The sequence below is a fragment of the Homarus americanus genome, unplaced genomic scaffold (genome assembly GCF_018991925.1).
Source record: "Homarus americanus isolate GMGI-L3 unplaced genomic scaffold, GMGI_Hamer_2.0 scaffold46583, whole genome shotgun sequence".
In the NCBI taxonomy this organism is placed as follows: Eukaryota; Metazoa; Arthropoda; class Malacostraca; order Decapoda; family Nephropidae; genus Homarus; species Homarus americanus.
The window spans coordinates 709147-732046 of record NW_024731675.1 but is presented as its reverse complement, the minus strand read 5'-3'; the positions used below and the strand labels follow the sequence as shown (position 1 = coordinate 732046).

The 22900-nt window shown below is 43.4% G+C and overlaps 1 protein-coding gene across 2 annotated transcripts in view; it reads left to right on the top strand.

Moving 5' to 3' along the window:
- Window positions 1–4751: 4751 nt before the first annotated feature.
- Window positions 4752–22900, top strand: part of LOC121867702 — a 74094-nt gene continuing 55945 nt past the window's right edge. The window contains exons 1-2 of one of the 2 annotated variants that reach the window (XM_042367731.1): window positions 4752–4768; window positions 6258–6351. The gene's annotated coding sequence lies outside the window, so the exon portion shown is untranslated. Of the gene's footprint in view, window positions 4769–6257; window positions 6352–22900 lie in introns of those variants that run through there. The other variant, XM_042367729.1, reaches the window with a different exon arrangement.

The following is a 22900-nucleotide window of genomic DNA, read 5'->3' as shown; positions in this document are numbered from 1 at the left end:
TCTAAGGGGATAACGTAGCTATAGTCTTAAATTTAAGGTCGCTGCCACCAGTCCCCCTCTGGGCAGTATGTAGCTCGTTAGGTAGTGGGCAGAGTAAGCTAGGCATTGGGTTGGGTTTTTCATTGACCAAATTGATAGTGGGAAGAAGGGTGAAACATCAATCATGACTTAACTAATTTATTCCTTATAAAACATATGGCATCCCGTCACAATACAAGAAGAGTTGGCCGTCCTCAGGAGAACCACTATTATGTTCATTACACTTCACCTCAATACACGTCAACTAAGCACTATTTCCATCTTCATAACATTCACTGACCTCCTTACCTCGGTCATCCATAACGCCCAACACATCAGGCTGCTCCACCTGTTAGAGTAAACCACCACATGTTACATTACAGCACCACATCCCGGGTACACTCTACTTTTGCTGAGTTGATGGGATACTTCCCAAGCAATCATACCAGTACTGTTTCCACGTCTGGTATCCTTAGGTCACCCCAAGTAGCGACCGCGAAACTTCTCAAACACGCAATTATCTTCTCCTATCCTGGGTGGTGATATGTAGGGTATGCACAGGTTCACAGTGGAGGAGCATAATGGCCGTAAGTAGACACACCACACCCGGTGCATCCCTCACAGTGCCGACGCTCTGAACGCCTGGTACCAAAGAGCGAGGCACGACTAAGTATAATGGGCTATTATCACCACACACTAGTACAACTATTACTTCACTTTATAACATCAGGCAAGGTTTTAAGATGTAAAAACTGCTAAATAAGTCTTTATTTAGGGCTGGATAGAGCACGATGGAGTTCACTGACCTGTTTGGTTGAAGAGCGGGGCACGACTGGGGCCTAGCGCCTCGCCTCTCGCACTGAGGTTAGGCCTATAGTTTCCAATTTTTTATTTTCACTTTGAATTCTTATGGTTTTCACATCTCAATTTTCCTATCTATTGTGTCCTTATGCCTTATGGTAATGGTCTAAGTGTGGATTATATTATATAAAGATTATAATATATTGTGTTTCTTATATTTCTTACCGTAGAGTTGGACACCTTCACACTGGTTACTTACAGGAGGTTATGGTGTATCTACGTAGAAGTTCACTCCACCGCCCGACATTCCATGATTTATACTTAATAAATGATGATTTAGTGAGTTCCATTAATTTCCAACATCCATCTAAGTTATTGGTTATACTTTGTCATAACCAATCAGTCATTACCTTTAGTAATAATAAGATAGGATCACAGATACGGGCAGATAATTGCACTTAAATTTATTTGTCAAGCTTCCATACAATGATTTACAATTTGCATGGATATATGAGTCACTCACGTTCACGCTGTAATAAAATTCATCTTCTAAAAGAGGGAATTTTCAACTTGGGAACACATGTGATTACTCTACTATGGGTATGACTTAACAGATCCTTAATTCTTCAAGTGATACATTTACTGCCAGCCTGGATTGCTCTTGTCACAACCAGGCATCCACACAAGAACTTCTTTCACAGGGAATAACAACAAAAAGGAACTCTTGGGTTACCACACATAGTCTCTCGTCATTGACAGTCTCTGTAGACGGTTGTCGCAGCAAGGGGAACTGGTAAGTGAGACTTGATTAACCACATAGGTTCAATAGACCAGCCTGGATTGCTTTTGTCGCAACCAGGCTTCCACACGTGATATTTCCACGGGGATAACAAACCTAGGTTAACACACTTAGTCTCGTGTCGATCACGGTCACTGTAGACGGGTGTCGTGCAGGAGAACTCTAAGCGTGACTTGATTAACCATTTACTGTAGGTTTGATAGGCCAGCCTGGATTGCTCTTGTTGCAACCAGGCATCCACACATGATATTTCCACGGGGCTAACAACCCAGGTTAACACACTTAGTCACTGACGGTCCACAGGACGGGTGGCGGTGGAGGACTCTGTGTGGTGTGGCTTCAGGAGGGAGAGGGTGGGGACGACGTCTTAACTAGGGGATACTACCCAAAATGTGGCTTTGGGTTGTGATGTTCTGGTCAAACTATACATGTGCTTTTATTTATCTTCTCTCTATATTATATTTTAGATTTCTCTATAATTTTCTATTTATATTATGTTCTGTGTTGTTTCTTTTCTATGTACTGTATATATAGCCCTAGTCTTATAGGCAGAAGTATTATATAAATGGGTTAATTACATTTGATTTGTCACCCTCTGTAACTTTCCACTGGCTATGAGGTGACATGTTGAGAGGAAGACTGCCACCACCCAGGCTTTTGTTAGACTATTATCCACTGTAGGGCAGCTTAGGCACATGAGGTACAGTAGTTACTTTCTGAGGTAATGAGCGGTAATACTCGTAGTTTATTAATTCAATATTTATTAAATTTAGGAGTGAACAAGATGTTAATTAAATACACTCAGACAAGACTGGACCACTTAAGGTTTTCTTTTACAATTGACAAAATAGATCTTCACTTACTTGTTATAATATTAAACAACTGTAAAATTATTTCTTTGACAAACAAGATGGTTATTTTACACTCTTGTCAATATCATAGATATTTCCACATTAATTACATTGTAACAATGTCGTGAGTTTCCCGCCACCCGGGAGTTCCCGCCAATTTCTAGCCAATAGTGTGAAAGCCTTAGGGCTGTGCTGTAGTGAGGTGTGGGATGTCTGTGGTGGCTACATGGCAGCTATTTGGGTGTATTCTATTTGGTAAATCCTTAAGTTCCCATTTGTTGTGAGATACATGGTCCCCGTTTAACTAGCTAGGAACATTGGTTTATTATTTTGAAGTGTAGCTGTTAAACCTTAACTCAATAAATACAGTAACCGTTAATAAGAGTTCTAATTCATCCGTCCCTTATTAAGAAAGGTTGATGTGTTATAAGTGTCTTGGTATTATACGGTGAGTCCTAATAACTATCCTATATTTCTCCTCTGTGAAGTATTGATATCTTAGGGACATATAATCATTTGTTACAACATCATGTCATTGAGAATGAGCAACCTGGCATCTTTACTTGGAGCTGGCGGACGCTCGCCCCACAAGGGGTCACGGCTCAAGGTTGAAGAAGCCACAAGTCCAGAAAACTGTGAGGGCAAACTTTTTTGGAGTAAGAATTGTGAACTGTTGGAACAACCTGCCAGAGAGTGTTGTGACGGCACCGAGTGTGAGCTGTTTCAAGACCAGACTTGACCAACACTGGAGCAGGTTCAGGTACATTCAGGAGCCAGTACATGCCCAGTACTTGCCAACAGTGTGCGACAGAGACGTGACCAAGCGGCTAACGAGCCGATCAGTGGTGAAGAGGATAAAACTTTTCCACATTTCACCTTGGGCATGACATATAACAGGTATTAACACTGGCAACAGCCAAGTGTTTGATTTCAATACTTAACTTGGGACAATTATGTTTCTGCTAATTATCCCCAATCACATATAACTTAGTTACATGGTAGTGCCCGGGGTAGACTCGATGCAGCGCGTCTTAGCACGGTGTTCCTGTCCTCACATTCTAATCTCGCCATATTAAAAACACCCTTCAAAGACCATCTTGCCCATAGATGGCTACCGAACCTTGGTAGTGGTGACAACACAGACAGCGCCTGGAGGAAGAGTCACGGACATTATTACAACCTTAATTCAGTCACTTTTAGTGGAATTTTACATTCTGATTGATGTAGTTACCATTTATGACATATTGAAGTATCTGTGGGGAGCGAGGCACCCCCCACCCTCCCATAATACAAGTGGGTCACACCAGGGCCGGATTCAGGAGTGGGCAAAGTGGGCAGCTGCCCAGGGGCCTCCACATATCAGGGCTGGTCGACTTGAAACCACATGAATGACTCCAGTCATGTCTCACTTTTGTGTGTGTGTTGGGAATTTGTACACTGTCAATAAATATACAGTTAATTAAAAATTTTCAATGTTCTAATTTCCTCAATATAACTGCATATGGCTTCAGAATTCTCCAAAGAAGTGTTCAGATTTCAAAAAAAATTTGTAGGGGAGAAATCCACTACAATGTTATTTATCTGTAAATCACAATATACTAAAAAATTCGGTAAATCCATAACTAATTTTTTTATGTTTTATGATCTATTGAGTGAACAAGGTGAAGTATTGAATAGCTTTGACTGCATCAATGGATATAGATATTTACAGTAAACTTACATATCTCTTAGTCGTAAAAAATGACAAGGGCGTAAGGGAGACTTTAACCAGACCTTTTGTAATATTAATTAACGTGATTAAAATATTCTCCCTATATTGATTCCAAAGTTAGACAGATAACATACTGTATATTGATTTACAGTTAGAGTGATTGACAAGATAGATATATGGGTATAGAAAGATGGGTTGAGATAAACGGATAGTTAGATAGACAGGTAGTTGGAGGGGCATTTATTAACTTAACCGGAAACAAATTATTCAAAGTACAGTATATAGAGATAAAGATAAATAGTTAAGTTTACCATCATGTATAACGTTACGTCATGCTGTAAGATGACTAATGCTTGATAAATACCACGAACAATATTCCTGACTCATTATTAATATTTTTACTATCAAAGTAGATAAAAAGTAAACTATTACCTTATCTAACTAATAATTATATTTTCAAAATGAGTTAGGTTATTTTTGGAATAGTTTTATCCTTTAAAAACATGTTTTCCGTAAAAAAATTTTGTATAATTTTTTTTAACATCGTCCATCATGTAGCAACAGGTAAACACCCATAGAGGCAACAAGGTAGATATTTCTTAATTACTCTTATTTTACGACTAGTGAGGTCATTCTAAACTATATCCTGCCCTTGTTAGACCTCACACTCTCCTAAGTCTCTACTACGATATATTCTGGTGTTAAATAAAGTCTATAAAGAATTATGATGAGAAATATTTCGTAACATTCAAGAAATTTATTTATTTCGTATTACTCGTAGTGGATATTTTACCGTGATTGGCTAAGTTCCTACTAAGGCTATTTTACCGTGAGTGTGTTCTGATTGGCTAGATAAGGTTAGGTTAGGTTTCTTTGGTTGGTTAGGTCAGTTTCTATTGGGTTCTTTGGTTGGTTAGGTCAGTTTCTATTGGGTTCTTTGGTTGGTTAGGTCAGTTTCTATTGGGTTCTTTGGTTGGTTAGGTCAGTTTCTATTGGGTTCTTTGGTTGGTTAGGTCAGTTTCTATTGGGTTCTTTGGTTGGTTAGGTCAGTTTCTATTGGGTTCTTTGGTTGGTTAGGTCAGTTTCTATTGGGTTCTTTGGTTGGTTAAGTCAGTTTCTATTGGGTTCTTTGGTTGGTTAGGTCAGTTTCTATTGGGTTCTTTGGCCAATCAGAGTGTGTTCACGGTTAAATAGCCTTAGTAGGAACTTAGCCGATCATGGCAAAATATCCACTGGCTGTGTCCCCTAAATTTTTACATCAGCTTCTTGGTTTTGAATTATTATTATTATTTTAAGGTAAAACACAATAAATGTATAAAGATCTTGGGGTAAAATATGTATTAATGAAGGCTGTAGTGTGATTGGTTGAGAGGTGGACATTGAAAATACTTCAGTCAATACGTGGTGATGCTAACAACTTAGAAAAATATTTGTGGAGGCTGCATTAAACTTTGTAAAGAAAATATTGATATTGAAGAAGAGTTTAAGAGAATTCACCGTCCAAAGAAACAGCCTCTAGCTCTAGGTATAATTTGTATTCATATTATTGTAAGGAAATAAATGCAGTTTTCGATACGATGATTTCTGTGTTGACTTCAAAATGTAAAAATATTTAACATCTTTATTCAAATATTTTGCTAATGTTTTAAAAGCTTTCAGGGTATTAAGAGGTCCACCTTCAGTATATAACATTGAAAGGTTTTTTTAGCTGGTTTTAGCTTTTGAAGACATCCCAGTGAAAGAGACCCTCAGGAAAACAGTTGCATAATCTTACTCTTGTCTTCAAAGTAGGAGAATTATTATTGAAGTTTAATATGAACAACTTAATACTCCTGACTGTATTTGAATTTCTATATTAATGTCTAATTAAATATTCAATAAAGGAAATTTTGTAGTTCGTTTGGTCATTTTTCTTTTAATTCTTATTAGTTAGTTAAATTTGATAGAGCCATTCCTGGTTAAACTATTTTTTGGTAATTATGTTGAATCACCTGTCCAAACCTAACCAAACCAAATCTTTCTAACTAACAACTGAAATTAAATTAATAACTTTTTTTATTTTGTTTTAATATTACAGATTCGCTTAATAATGTCCGGTTCTTTAACGATGATTGAAGTTGTCGTCATCAAAGGGTTAATTTGCATAAGATAATTAATGACGCCGTTTAAAGGTAAGTCTTAGCCAGGTATAATGCTTCTTTACGGTGTTTGACATAAGAGAAAACATGATTACCTGAAGATTAGACACCCTAGTTTATTTCACCTGAAGATTAGACACCCTAACCTAACCACTTGTATATCGCAGCTATATACTTACATAATATCCATATCTATCTATCTATCTATCTATCTATCTATCTATCTATCTATCTATCTATCTATCAATCTAAGCAGCGTACAGTAAGGTGGCGCCTCGTAGCGGGTGTTGATGGTACTATTGTGGTGAGTTGATGTAGAATTCCCGCCAATGACATCCGCTGTGCTCCCCCCCCCGCCTCTCTCTCTCTCTCTCCATGTCTTACTTAGTAGACGGCCTACACAAGATCTGGTACATAGGCCTACACAATGTCTGGTAAATAGGCCTACGCAATATATGAACATAGGCCTATAAAATATATGGTACATAGGCCTACACAAGGTTTGATACATACAGTAGGCCTACATAGGGTCTGGTACATAGGCCTACATAGGGTCTGGTACATAGGCCTACAATGTGTACGCTCATAGGAGTAATATTATACTATATTATTTATATTTATTAACAGAAGTCTTATAGGGAAAATAATACTTGTATATGATCTAAATAACTTAACTATTGTAGCATTTTGGTATTTTATAATTTAGTTCTTGTAAAATAGGTAATTACTGCCTCACTATCAAGTTGAATTAGTTATTTTATCTTTGAGAATTAATAAAAAAAAGACCGGAATTTGGAGTAGAAGTAATGCTGTATAGAATTGGTATTTGTTTTGTAGGCATAATTCAATATATGTAGTAGTTTATTTTGTTGTGTGTATGTTGATGATTATTTAATTGTATTAGGTATTATTTTACATTAGTGTATGGTGTGTGGTGTGTGGTGTGATGTGGTGGTGGGGTGTGGTGGTGTGATGTATGGTGTGATGTGTGGTGGGGTGTGTGGTGTATGGTGTGGTGTGATGGGGTGTGGTGTATGGTGTGATGTGGTGGGGTGTGGTGTATGGTGTGATGTGAGGCATGAGAAGACCACCATACACCCATTAGACATCGTAAATACCAAATTCACACCAGACATTGTTAATAAGGACTAAACCCAAGATGTTAAATATAGACATAAATCGACTTAAGGGTTGTGGTGGGGAAGAAGGTGCTACGAAACATAAACACGCTTCAGACAGACAGACAGACACAAGTAATGAAGACGTGTCACTTCCTGTCTGTCTGTCTATAACACAAATAACAATAATTTAACACTAAAAGGCGAAAGGTTGTATTTAAACATTAACAAAATTGACTTTAGAATAGCCATTTATAGCCACACACACACACACACACCATCGCTCTCCTGTGATTGGCCGAAAGCTGGGAACTTTCCACTCAGGTCGCGGGAGTTTCCACGTTCACACAGACGCTTCTGGCAACGATAGTGTACTGTACTGTACTGTGCTGTAGTGTACTGTACTGTACTGTGCTGTAGTGTACTGTACTGTGCTGTACTGTACTGTACTGTACTGTGCTGAGCTGAGCTGTACTGTTCTGAGCTGTACTGTACTGTGCTGAGCTGTACTGTACTGAGCTGTACTGTACTGTGCTAAGCTGTACTGTACTGAGCTGTACTGTACTGTGCTGAGCTGTACTGTACTGAGCTGTACTGTACTGTACTGAGCTGTACTGTACTGTGCTGAGCTGTACTGTGCTGAGCTGTACTGTACTGTACTGAGCTGTACTGTGCTGTGCTGTACTGTACTGTGCTGAGCTGTACTGTACTGTGTTGAGCTGTACTGTACTGTACTGAGCTGTACTGTACTGAGCTGTACTGTGCTGAGCTGTACTGTACTGTACTGAGCTGTACTGTACTGTACTGTACTGTACTGAGCTGTACTGTACTGTGTTGAGCTGTACTGTACTGAGCTGTACTGTACTGTGTTGAGCTGTACTGTACTGTACTGAGCTGTACTGTACTGAGCTGTACTGTACTGTACTGTACTGTACTGTACTGTACTGTACTGTGCTGAGCTGAGCTGTACTGTACTGATTTAACGTTACAGATACAAGTACAGTTACAGAGAGTTACAGAATATCCAACACTATTACAGTACTGTACTACTACATTACAGCATGACTCACAAGTGTACACTGAATTCCTTCATGTCTGCCTGTATTGACGTGAATGGAATTGTTAACAAGCACATACACTCATACATACATACATACATACGCACACACACACATACATACATACATACATACATACATACATACATATATAAACACACACACAGGCTGCAACTCTATTAATAAACCGTTTATTATTATTTTATTACACACACACACACACACACACACACACACACACACACACTACTACTTTGCCGTCACTGGTAATCGAGGCTGACGATCATCCAGCTATGATACAATGATATGAGTTATTAAGGATGTCACCTACAGTAGGTTGGTGAGTTCTGGGGTGACTAAAGAGGCCGATACGGGACCGGCAGAGTCGTCCACAGATGTTGCACATGTGGGGGGCTACATCTAGTGCGGGAGGGACGGCGGCAGCGTCTTTCTGGCGTTGGCACTTGTCTGCCTCGGTATACAGTCGGGTTAACACGAAAGTATTGACACCTCGTGTGGTGCTCCTCCAAGCGTTACAGTGTGCAGTAATCGTCTCCCAGATGAGGGGGTCCATTTGGCACCTTTTCAGGTTTGTCTTAAGACTATCCTTATACCTTTTCAGTTGGCCGCCAGCGTTACGTTTACTATTCGTTAGGTGACTGTAAAGTAGCTGCTTTGGCAGTCTACTGCCGTCCATGTGGGCAACATGGCCAGTCCAGCGTAGTTCATGGATAATGGTAGCCTCGATGCTCCTACAGTTGGTGTCAGCAAGAATACTGGCATTTGTTCTCTTGTCTTCCCGGCGAACTCGGAGGATGGAACGTAGACAACGTTGGTGAAAGTTTTCAAGTGCCATGAGGTGCCTCCTGTATGTGACCCATGTCTCACTGCCATATAGCAGGGTGGGGAGGACCACTGCTCGATATATGTGTAACTTTGTAGATAATTTCAGCTCCCTGCAGCTGAAGACACGGGTACGGAGTCTGCCAAAGGCTTGAGATGCACATCCGATCCTGTGCTGAATCTCTTCATCGGTGTCCGCGGTGGTGGACAGGTGGGAGCCGAGATACTGAAAGTGGGCAACATTAGAGAGGGTAGTACTGTTAAGCTGGATGGAAGGTGGAGGTGTGGCTGAACCAGGGGCAGGTGGAAAGAGAATCTGAGTCTCACATACATTCACCTCAAGGCCGAAGTGTGCATATGCATCAGTATAGGTGTTCAGGATCTCCTGTAGGTCGTGTTCAGTGTGAGCAACAAGGGTGAGGTCGTCTGCACACTGAAGTTCAGTAATAGAAGCTGCCGACACCTTTGTTCCTGCCTGGAGTCGTCTTATGTTAAAATGACCCTTCATCTGGTACTATATGTCCACTCCGCCGGCTAAATTGGCACTGGCACGAGTAAGGAAGGCAGCCAGGAAGATGGAAAAGAGAGTTGGTGCCAGTACACATCTTTGTTTAACCGCTGTTTGGATGGGGAAGAACTCTAACTGGGTGCCATTGTGCAGGACACTGCTGTTCATGCCATCGTGGAGTTGCCTCACAATGGCGATGAATTTTTGTGGGCAGCCAAAACGGCTGAGGGTCCACCAGAGGGCTTCAGTGCTGACCGAGTCGAAGGCCTTGGTTAGGTCGATGAAAGCCATATACAGGTCACGATGCTGTTCTCTGCACTTTTCCTGTATCTGGCGGGCAGCAAAGATTATGTCAGTGGTGCCACGTGATGGTCTAAAGGCACATTGAGATTTTGGGAGAAAGTTTTCCTCCTCAGGAAGAAGTCTGTCTAGGAGGACTCGGGCGATAATCTTGCCAGCTACAGACAGCAGTGAGATCCCACGGTAGTTGCCACAGTCTGACCGGTCTCCCTTGTTCTTATAAATATTCCCACATATTCTTCAGGAGAGAGTGGAGACGGCTGGTAAGCAGAGGTCCTCCTGCTTTATACACCTCGGCTGGGATATCATCAGGCCCTGAGGCTTTGTTATTTTTCATCTGTTTGATGGCAGTAGCTACCTCATGCAGGGATAGAGGATAGCTGAGGTGGATCAGCTCTGGATGCTGAGAGACCAGCACTGAAGGAGGCCTTCTTCGTCTTTAATTCGGGAGTTACTGTTGGATGAGCGGAGGGGGCTGTAGAGTTGTGACGAGAGACTCCCGGCAGTCATCTCTGCCTGTCCCCGTCACCGTAGGACTCTAGGGGTATAGGGTCTTTGATGACTGTGTGTGAGTTGATTTATGTTGTGGCAGGAGCACACACACACACACACACACACACACACACACACACACACACACACACACACACACACCTAACCTACCTGGGGGCGTTAGGTGATGGTAAGTGAGGTTAGGTTAGACTAGGTTAGGTTAGACTAGGTTACGTTACGTTAGGATTAGGTTAGGTTAATTCCTAGGCTGGGTCAGGTGTATTTAGCGATGAGTGGGCAGGTAGGACACACAAGGAGAGGGTCGATGAGAGGGGAATAACCAGCTTGAGAGGGAAGAGAGAGAGGGAGGTAAGGAGGCCAGGGTAGGTGTAGAGGTTGTCTTTTTCCCCACTTCCTCCCCATCTCTGTGTTTTATCAGGGGGACGAAAGGTTCAGGGTGAGCAGGGGACAGGGAGGAGAGAGGAGGAGGGAAGGGGGGGAGAGGAAGGGAAGAGGGGGTATGAGGTGGGGGTAAGTAGGGGGGAAGTCTTGGGAAATTCCATCCATGTGGTGGTTTTATCATGGTGTGTGTGTGTGTGTGGAGAGAGAGAGAGAGAGAGTGAAGGGAATATGAAGAAAAAAAGTTGAAAGGTTGACAGAAAGGGAATGAAAAAATAGGATAAACTGGAAGAAAATGAAGGAAATATAGAGAGAGAGAGAGAGAGAGAGAGAGAGAGAGAGAGAGAGAGAGAGAGAGAGAAAACAAACAAACAAAGATTGCTATATCACTCCTCAAAAATTGTTACATCACCAAAACATTACGAAATCCAGGTCGTAAAAATTACAGTGTCGTGGTATTCCCAAGATCCTTTGTGATCGGCGATGTTCTTTTGTTTTAATTGAGTATAGACACCATAATAATTGTTCTGTTACTTATTCCACTCGTCTTTTGTTTTAATTGAGTATAGACACCATAATAATTGTTATGTTACTTATTCCACTCGTCTTTTGTTTTCATTGAGTATAGACACCATAATAATTGTTCTGTTACTTATTCCACTCCTCTTTTGTTTTCAGTGAGTATAGACACCATAATAATTGTTCTGTTACTTATTCCACTCCTCTTTTGTTTTAATTGAGTATAGACACCATAATAATTGTTCTGTTACTTATTCCACTCCTCTTTTGTTTTCAGTAAGTATAGACACCATAATAATTTTCCTGTCTTTTTTTTTACGGGATTAGCCCACCAGGTTACAACTCAATGACCCACATGAGGGACTGGGGGGCGAAAATATAATAATAATCATAATAATAATAATCATAATCATAAATAAAGAATAAATAAATGAAAAAGATCAATAGCGAGAAACGATATATGAATATTGTGTTGTCAATAGTAAGAGAAACAATTGAGACCCTGTGTGTAAATGAGGCAGAAAGTCAGATCATCAACCTGGTCACATATGGCAGCAGGGTCTACCATTACACAACACATTATGCTTCCAATATCTTCCCAGTACCTCCCTGCCTACCAACCTTAATGCTTTAGTCTTATTGTTATTAAATAATAGAGTGTATGATGATTTAACACCTTGAGTATGATGATTTGACCCCTTGAGTATGATGATTTGACCCCTTGAGTATGATAATTTGACCCCTTGAGTATGATAATTTGACCCCTTGAGTATGATAATTTGACCCCTTGAGTATGATAATTTGACCCCTTGAGTATGATGACTTAACACCTTGAGTATGATGATTTAACACCTTGAGTATGATGATTTGACCCCTTGAGTATGATTATTTGACCCCTTGAGTATGATAATTTGACCCCTTGAGTATGATGATTTAACACCTTGAGTATGATGATTTGACCCCTTGAGTATGATAATTTGACCCCTTGAGTATGATAATTTGACCCCTTGAGTATGATGACTTAACCTCTTGAGTGTGATTTAACCCCTTGAGTATGATGATTTAACCCCTTGAGTATGATGATTTAACACCTTGAGTATGATGATTTAACACCTTGAGTATGATGATTTAACTTCCCTCCACACTTGTGCTATTGTTTCGCACACACACACACACACACACACACACACACACACACACACACACACACACACACACACACACACACACACACACACACCTCATATTGTTCCTTCTCCTTTCAGTGCAATGAAAGCTTGTTAAACTATCCACCCAATTCCCCATGTTAAACGACCCCACCCAGCCCATGTTAAACGACCCACTCCAGCCTATGTTAAACGACCCACCCACCCCTATGTTAAACGACCCACCCACCCCATATGTTAAACGACCCACCCAATTTATGTTAAACGGCCCACCCAATTCTATGTTAACGACCCACCCAATTCTATGTTAAACGACCCACCCACCATGTTAAAACGACCCACCCAGCCCATGTTAAATGACCCACCATCCCATGTTAAACGACCCACCCAGCCCATGTTAAACGACCCACCCACCCCATGTTAAACGACCCACCCAGCCCATGTTAACGACCCACCCAGCCCATGTTAAACGACCCACCCAATTCTATGTTAAACGACCCACCCAGCCCATGTTAAACGACCCACTCCAGCTCCATGTTAAACGACCCACCCAGCCCATGTTAAACGACCCACCCAGCCCATGTTAAACGACCCACCCAGCCCATGTTAAACGACCCACCCAGCCCATGTTAAACGACCCACCTACCATGTTAAACGACCCAATTCACCCCATGTTAAACGACCCAACGAATTTACGTTAAACGACCCACCCAGTTCCCCATGTTAAACGACCCACCCAATTCTATATGTTAAAACGACCCACCCACCCCATGTTAAACGACCCACCCACCCCATGTTAAACGACCCACCCACCCCCATGTTAAACGACCCACCCACCCCATGTTAAACGACCCACTCCACCCCATGTTAAACGACCCACCCAATTCTACAAGTGTCTTTTGTATGTATAAGTCATTTTTGTCCAATGTATATTTTCAGCCTTCCTGCTACCGAACTTTTTCAATAAACCGTTAATTATTATTATTTTAATATTATTACATACATACATACATATATACACATACATACATACATACATACATCGAATCCAGGTAAAAAAGTCACAGGTAAAAAAGTCAGGAAAAAAAGTCGCAGGAAAAAAGTCGCAGGAAAAAAAGAAAAGTTAACTATAGAATTCTCACATTTTTTAAGGTTAATATGTCAACTTAACCTAACCTAACCTAACCTAACCTAACCTAACCTAACCTAGCCTTTATTACCGGCCACCATAAATTAATTGTGACTTTTTTCCTGTGACTTTATTACCGGCCACCCATACATCACCTCTCGATGTTCCGATATAATGATACAGTGAGACCTTTATTTAACGGCTTATATGGAGAGAGACGTCCGTTATATCGAGGTTCCACTGAAATAAAAACTGGCTCCAAGCGCTACAAATCCAAGATGGCGGTTTGTTTACATTGATGACGTCACGGCTTCCTTACGCCAGCAGGCGAGTCGCACAGAAACACTCGCTGATGTTTGTAAACACTCAAGCTATTTTTAGAATCGTTTTTCCTGCTTATATTTCCAAGATTCTTTAACCTAACCTAACATTAACCTAACCTATCATTAACCAAACCTAACTTTACCTAACCTAACCTAACCCAAGGGCCACCTAGGCGTGAATTTGTTTAAGGTGTAGAAGCTGTCACCAACACAACAACCACACACTGAGTTAACGAGCTGCATGACCCAGTGTTTAAGGTGTAGAAGCTGTCGCCAGCACAACAACCACACCCTGAGTTAACGAGCTGCATGACCCAGTGTTTAAGGTGTAGAAGCTGTCGCCAGCACAACAACCACACCCTGAGTTAACGAGCTGCATGACCCAGTGTTTAAGGTGTAGAAGCTGTCGTCAGACACACAACCACCACACCCTGAGTTAACGAGCTGCATGACCCAGTGTTTAAGGTGAAGCTGTCGTCAACACAACCACCACACCCTGAGTTAACGAGCTGCATGACCCAATGTTTAAGGTGTAGAAGCTGTCACCAACACAACAACCACACCCTGAGTTAACGAGCTGCATGACCCAGTGTTTAAAGTGTAGAAGCTGTCCCCAACACAACCACCTCACCCTGAGTTAACGAGCTGCATGACCCAGTGTTTAAGGTGTAGAAGCTGTCACCAACTCAACAACCACACTCTGAGTTAACGAGCTGCATGACCCAGTGTTTAAGGTGTAGAAGCTGTCGCCAACACAACAACCACACCCCAAGTTAACGAGCTGCATGACCCAGTGTTTAAGCGTAGAAGCGTCACCAACACAACAACCACACTCCTGAGTTAACGAGCTGCATGACCCAGTGTTTAAGGTAGAAGCTGTCACCAACACAACAACCACACCCTGAGTTAACGAGCTGCATGACCCAGTGTTTAAGGTGTAGAAGCTGTCGCCAACACAACAACCACAGCCTGAGTAAACGAGCTGCATGACCCAGTGTTTAAGGTGTAGAAGCTGTCACCAACACAACAACCACAGCCTGAGTAAACGAGCTGCATGACCCATTGTTTAATGTGTAGAAGCTGTCACCAACACAACAACCACACCCTGAGTTAACGAGCTGCATGACCCAGTGTTTAAGGTGTAGAAGCTGTCACCAACACAACACCCCCTGAGTTAACGAGCTGCATGACCCAGTGTTTAGGTGTAAAGCTGTCGCCAGCACAACAACCACACCCTGAGTTAACGAGCTGCATGACCCAGTGTTTAAGGTGTAGAAGCTGTCGCCAGCACAACAACCCACACGAGTTAACGAGCTGCATGACCCAGTGTTTAAGGTGTAGAAGCTGTCGTCAACACAACCACCACACCCTGAGTTAACGAGCTGTATGACCCAGTGTTTAAGGTGTGAAGCTGTCGTCAACACAACCACCACACCCTGAGTTAACGAGCTGCATGACCCAGTGCATAGGTGTAGAAGCTGTCGTCAACACAATAACCACCCCTGAGTTAACGAGCTGCATGACCCATGTTTAAGGTGTAGAAGCTGTCACCAACACAACAACCACACCCTGAGTTAACGAGCTGCATGACCCAGTGTTTAGGTGTGAAGCTGTCACCCACAACAACCACCCCTGAGTTAACGAGCTGCATGACCCAGTGTTTAAGGTGTAGAAGCTGTCGTCAACACAACAACCACACCCTGAGTTAACGAGCTGCATGACCCAGTGTTTAAGGTGTAGAAGCTGTCACCAACACAACAACCACACCTGAGTTAACGAGCTGCATGACCCAGTGTTTAAGGTGTAGAAGCTGTCACCAACACAACAACCACACCCTGAGTTAACAAGCTGCATGACCCAGTGTTTAAGGTGTAGAAGCTGTCGCCAACACAACAACCACAGCCTAGTAAACGAGCTGCATGACCCAGTGTTTAAGGTGTAGAAGCTGTCGTCAACAACCACCACCCCTGAGTTAACGAGCTGCATGACCCAGTGTTTAAGGTGAAGCTGTCGTCAATACAACAACCAAACCCTGAGTTAACGAGCTGCATGACCCAGTGTTTAAGGTGTGAAGCTGTCACCAACACCACAACCACAGCCTGAGTAAACGAGCTGCATGACCCATTGTTTAATGTAGAAGCTGTCACCAACACAACAACCACACCCTGAGTTAACGAGCTGCATGACCCAGTGTCAAGGAATAGTCCGAGAAGACCGGACAACTCACCAACTGCACTGGCTAACCATTACCCAGGAACACAATCAGCAAATCGATTAACATCCAGGTCCCCAATTACTGCTGGGTAGACAGAGGCAAATGGCGTAAAGAAACTGGACCATAGTTTACAGTCATGTAACTCACACACACACACACACACACACACACACACACACACACACACACACACACACGTGATCTTGAATCAAGGTTGCGTATTAATGAGTTCAGTCTCGTGTTAGACCTACCCCTCTCTCTCTCTCTCTCAGGTACAGCTAAGTTGTTTGCGCTTTATTCTTGTCAATAGTCTAATGTTTTCTTAGACGTGATGAAATACGAGTAAATTATATTAAAATGATAAACACACAAACACACACATTCTGTTTTATTGTACATGTGCGTGTTAAGTTACTCTGGGGATGGATCAAGTCTGTCTTGCTACTGAGGGAGTCACGACCGCCAGCTTAACAGGTTAGTTTAATATGCAAGCTAACACGTTACACAGGTTAGGTTAAGGTTAGGGTTAGGTTAGGTTAGGTTAGGGTTAGGTTGGGTTAGGTTAGGTTAGGTTAGGTTAGGTTAGTGTTAGTGTTAGGTTAGGTTAGTGTTAGGTTAGGTTAGGTTAGGTTAGTGTTAGGTTAGGTTAGGTTAGGTTAGTGAAGCAAATCCATCTTGACCTTCACACAGAGAGGAAGACCATAACATCTTGAGACTGTGGTGTGTTGGTTTGTGTGTGTGTGTGTGTGTGTGTGTGTGTGAGTTACATGACTGTTATCAATGGTCAAGTTTCTTTACGCCATTTGCCTCTGTCTACCCAGCAGTAATTGGGGACCCGGGTGTTAATCGATTTGTAGATCGTGTTCCGGGGTAATGGTTAGCCAGTGCAGTTGACTAGTGTGTTGTATGCCGTGTATAAACTGCCTTTAAGCTGTATAAACCGTCTTAAAACAGAATAAGCCTTGTTAAAACAGTATAAACCGCCTTAGAGCAGTATAAACCGTGTTAAAACAGTATAAACAGCCTTAAAACAGAATAAGCCATGTTAAAACAGTATGAACCGTAAATAAACCGTGTTAAAACAGTATAAACCCCCTTAGATCAGTATAAACCGTGTTAAACAGTATAAACCGCCTTAAGCAGCATAAACCGTCTTAAAACAGTATAAACCGCCTTAGAGCAGTATAAACCGTGTTAAACAGTATAAACCGTAATAAAACAGTATAAACCGTCTTAAAACAGTATAAACCGCCTTAGATCAGTATAAACCGTGTTAAACCGATATAAACCGCCTTAGAGCAGTACAAACCACCTTAAAACACCACTACCACGCCATTAACCGCCACACAGACCCTTGATACACTACACCACGCGCCTCAATGGATTTGTCCTCCATCACTTGCTTTTATTACCTAGACTCTTGAGTTTAAACCGCGGTAGGAGAGTTTAAACCGCGGTAGGAGAGTTTAAACCGATGGTAGGAGAGTTTAAACCGCGGTAGGACAGTTTAAACCGCGGTAGGACAGTTTAAACCGCGGTAGGAGGGTTTAAACCGCGGTAGGAGAGTTTAAACCGTGTTAGGAAGTTTAAACCTCCATCACTTACTTTTATTGCACCTAGACTCTTGAGTTTAAACTAGTGGAGAGTTTAAACCGTGTTGAAACAGTATAAACCATATTAAAACAGTATAAACCTCATTAAAACAGTCTAAACCACATTAGCGGCCACACAGAAACTTGATACACTGTTCAATGCGGGTGTGTGATGAACAAGTAGGTGTGGATACCCAGTGAACATACTGTGTAGGCCTGAGTGAACATGATAGAGTGTGTTCAAGGCAGTGTATAAAGCTGCCTTGGATACCCAATGAACATGAGTAGGTAAACTCACTGGGTCCCCAATAACAATGTTGAGTACAATCCTGGACTCGTTAAATAGAATCATGAAAACTGTACTGAGAATTGAATTTCACTTTGAGGATGTATCAGGTGAATCATGTATATGGAAGCAAGTAACAAGATCACTAGGTTGGGTTAGGGTAGGTTAGGTTAGAGGTAGGGTTGGGAGTAGGTTGGGGTGGGGTGGGTTAGGGGTAGGGTAGATTAGGGTGGGGTAGGGTGGGGTGGGGGTGGGGTGGGTTGGTGGGTTGGGTTGGGGTAGGGTGGGTTAGGTTAGGTTGGGATAGGGTTGGAGTTGGGGTGGGTTGGGTAGGAGTGGGTTGGGGATTGGGGTAGGGTGGGTTAGGTTGGGGTGGGGTGGGTTAGTGTGGGTTGGTAGGTTGGGTTAGGGTAGGTTGGGTTAGAGGGTAGGTTAGATTGGGTTAGGGTAGTGGGTTAAGTTGGGTTGGGGTGGGTTGGGGTGGGGTGGAGTTAGGTTGGGGTGGGTTGGTTAGGGTGGGTTGTTGGGTTAGGGTGAGTTAGGTTAGGTTGAATTGGGTTGGGGTGGGGTGGGGTAGGTTGGGTTGGGGTAGGTTGGGTTAGGGTGGGTTGGGTTAGGTTGGGGTAGGGTAGGATGGGTTGGGGTGGGGTGGGGTGGGTTAGGGGTGGGGTGGGGTGGGGTGGGTTGGAGTTGGGTTAGGGTTGGGTTGGGGATTGGGTTAGGGTAGGTTGAGATGGGTTGGGTTGGGGTAGGGTAGGTTAGGGTGGGTTAGGGGAAGGTTGGGTTAGGTTGGGTTGGGAGAGGTTAGGGTGGTGGGGTTAAGATTGGGTTAGGGTAGGTTAGGTTAGGTGGGTTAGGTTGGGGTTAGGTTAGAGTTGGGTTAGGGTGGGTTGGGTTAGGGTGGGTTAGGGTGGGTTAGATTGGGGTGGGGTGGGTTAGAGTTGGGTTGGGGTGAGTTGGGGTAGGTTAGGTGGGTTAGGGGTTGGGTTAGGGTGGGTTAGGTTGGGTTAGGGTGGGTTAGTTGGGTTAGGATGGGATTGGGTTGGGGTGAGATTGGGGTGGGTTAGGTGAGTGGTTAGGTTGGGGTAGAGATTGGGTTAGGGGTGGGTTGGGGTGGGTTGGTGAGGGATTGGGTTGGGGGTTGGGTTAGGGTGGTTAGGGTGGGGATTAGGTTGGGTTAGGGTGGGTTAGGTTAGGGTAGGTTAGGTTGGGTTAGAGATTGGGTTAGGTTAGGTTGGGGTAGAGGTGGGTTAGGGTAGTGGGTTAGGTTGGGATGGGTTCGGTTGGGTTGGGTTGGGTTAGGTTAGGGTAGGTTGGGTTAGGGTAGGTTGGGTTAGGGTAGGTTAGGGGTGGGTTAGGTTGGTTAGGGTAGGGTAGGTTGGGGTGGGTTAGGGTTAGGTTGGGGTAGGGTGGTGGGTTAGGGTGGGTTAGGATTGGGTTAGGTTAGGGTAGAGTTAGGTTAGGGTAGTAGGTTAGAGTTGAGTTAGGGTAGGTTAGGTTGGGGTGGGGTAGGTTAGGGTAGGTTAGGTTAGGAGTGGGTTAGGGTAGGTTAGGTTAGGTTAAGGTTAGAGATGGGTTAGGTTAGGTTAGGTTAGGGTGGGTTAGGTTAGGTTGGGGTGGTTGGGTTAGGGTAGGGTGTAGGGTAGGGTGGGTTAGGTTAGGAGTGGGTTAGGGTAGGTTAGGGTGGGTTGGGTTAGGGTGGGTTAGTTTGGGTTAGGAGGTGGGGTAGGTTAGGTTAGAGATTGGGGTGGGTTAGAGTTGGGTTAGGTTAGGTTAGGGTTAGGTTGGGAGTGGGTTAGGATGGGTTAGGGTAGGTTAGGTTAGTGATTAGGTTGGGTTAGGTTAGGATTGGGTTAGGGTGGGATTGGGGTGGGGTAGGTTAGGGTAGGTGGGGTGGGTTAGGTGTGGGTGGGTTAGGTTAGGATAGGCAGTTGGGTTAGGTTAGGTTAGGTTGGGGTGGGGTAGGTTAGGGTGGGTTGGGTTAGGTTAGGGTGGGTTAGGATTGGGTTGGGTTAGGGTGGGTTAGGTTAGGTTAGGGTGGGTTAGGTTAGGGTAGGTTAGTGGTGGGTTAGGTTGGGGTAGGGAGTAGGTTAGGGTGGGTTAGGTTGGGTTAGAGGTGGGTTAGAGATTGGGTTAGGGTAGGGTAGGTTAGGATTAGGTTAGGGTAGGTTAGGTTAGGGTGGGTTAGGTTAGGTTAAGTTGGGTTGGGTTGGGGTAGGTTAGGTTGGGGTGATTGGGGCAGGTTAGGGTGGGGTAGAGTTAGGGTAGGTTGGGAATTGGTTAGGATGGGTTAGGTTAGGGGTAGGTTAGGTTGGGTTAGGGTGGGTTAGGTTGGGTAGGTGGAGTTAGGGTGGGGTAGGTTGGGTTAGGGTGGGTTAGGTTAGGATGGGTTAGGTTTGGGTTAGGTTGGAGTTAGGTTAGGGTAGGTTAGGTTGGGTTAGGATTGGGTTAGGTTGGGGTGGGTTAGGGTGGGTTAGGTTAGGGTGGGGTAGGTTGGGTTTGAGATTAGGTTAGGTTAGGGTGGGTTAGGAATTGGGTTAAGGTTAGGGTGGGTGGAGTTGGTGGGTTAGGAGATGGGTTAGGGTGGGATTGGGTTAGGGTGGGTTGGGTTGGGAGTGGGTTAGAGTTGGGTTAGGGTGGGTTAGGATGGGTTAGGTTGGGTTTAGGTTAGGTTGGGTTAGGTTAGGGTGGTGGGTTAGGTTTGGTTGGGATTGGGTTGGGGTAGGTTGGGATTGGGTTGGGGTGGGTTAGGTTGGTTGGGTTAGGGGTGGGTTAGGTTGGGGTGGGAGGTTAGGGTGGGTTGGGGTGGGTTAGGGTAGGGTGGGTTAGAGATTGGGTTAGGTTAGGGTGGGTTAGGTTGGGTTGGGGTAGGTTAGGATGGGTTGGGTTAGGTTATGATGAGTTGGGTTAGGTTAGAGATGGAGTGGGTTGGGTTAGGTTAGGTTAGGTTAGGTTGGTTGGGTTAGGTTAGGTTAGGTTGGGATAGGTTAGGTTGGGTTATGATAGGTTAGGTTAGGTTAGGGTAGGGTTAGGTTAGGTTGGGTTAAAGTCGGGTAATTTTCAAGTCCTTTTTGGTTAAAGTAGTGACCTTTGCTATTGACCTTCCTGAAGTCACAGGTCAGCCTTCAACATGCTGACTAGACCTAATAGGTGTCAGCGATGGTGGTAATGATGTCAGTGATGGTGGTAATGGTGTCTGATGGTGATAATGGTGTCAGCTTGATTGATAGATCAGATAGATAGATAGATCGATAGTTCGTGTTGCAAGCAAGATTCAACTCAGTTCTTGCAACATGTTTCAAGTTGTTTATCTTAGGGGTGTGTGTGTGTGTGTGTGTGTGTGTGTGTGTGTGTGTGTGTGTGTGTGTGTGTGTGTGTGTGTGTGTGTTTTACGGGCATTAGTCCACCAGGGCACAGGTCGTTTTAATGACCCACATCAGGGCCTGGGGAAAATAATAATTATAAAACATGAATAATAATAATAATAATAATAATAATAATAATAATAATAATAATAATATAATAATAATAATAATGAACCACATAGAAATATAAAAATGAAAAAACCCAGATCAATAGTGAGAAACAATATACTGTATGTTGTGTTGTGTTGTGTTGTAAGTGAAACAATTGAGACCCTGTGTGTAAATGAGGCAGAAAGTCAGATCATCAACCTGGTCACATGGCAGCAGGGTCTACCATTACACAACACATGATTCCAATATCTTCCCAGGGCCTCCTTGTTTGTGTGTGCTTGTTGCATAGTATTGATCACTGCACGACGCGTGTTGCTGCAGCTAAAGTAATTGCTTGCAACATACTACTCACTGCTTGCAATATGTGACTCAATACTTGCAACGTACTGTGACACTGCTTGCAAAGTACTGTGATTCAGTGCTTGCAACGTATCGCTTACGAAGTAGTTCTTGCAACGTACTGGTGGTGGTGCTGGTAGTAGTAGTAATACAAATCCAGAGGAGATTGCTGCCACTGAACATTAAAATTCACTTAAGCTCACGGCAGCCCTCACGGACCACATTATAGCCCAGAATGCAACAGGGGAAGTGGATACCAGTGAAGTAAATAAGATTCGTAGGTCCATTACGACAGATCGACAGCACTGCCAAAATGATAAGTTGCAGCAACTATTGCTGCAGGTAGAAAATTTGAAAAAAAAGTAGCTATAAGCGCAGGACGTGGGCGCCTCGAACTGGTAAACTACGTTACCGTTAAGGGCAACTGGTTTCAGTCTTAATAAACAAATTTACAGATGCCATTGCTCTAAAATCGCGTTGGCCAGTAGAAGGTTTGCCTCCTATTGCGTGTGTGGCTCTTCCTATGATGGCGATCACGCCATGGTTATAAGAGGCTTCATATGCATGAGGCATGACGAAGTAAAGGGATCTCACAGCAAATATGTTGAAGGAAATCTGTCGGGACGTCATGGTAGAACCGACCCTCCTTCCATTGGATGGTGAGATCTTCCAACATAGGACTTCAAACACATCTAACGAAGCCCGTGTGGACGTCAGTGCTCGAGATTCTGGTCCGGGACAGCGAGCTTTCTTCGACATCAATTTTTGATCCCATGGCCGCATGTCACCGTAACCTAGCTCTCGATGCTGCACAGGAGG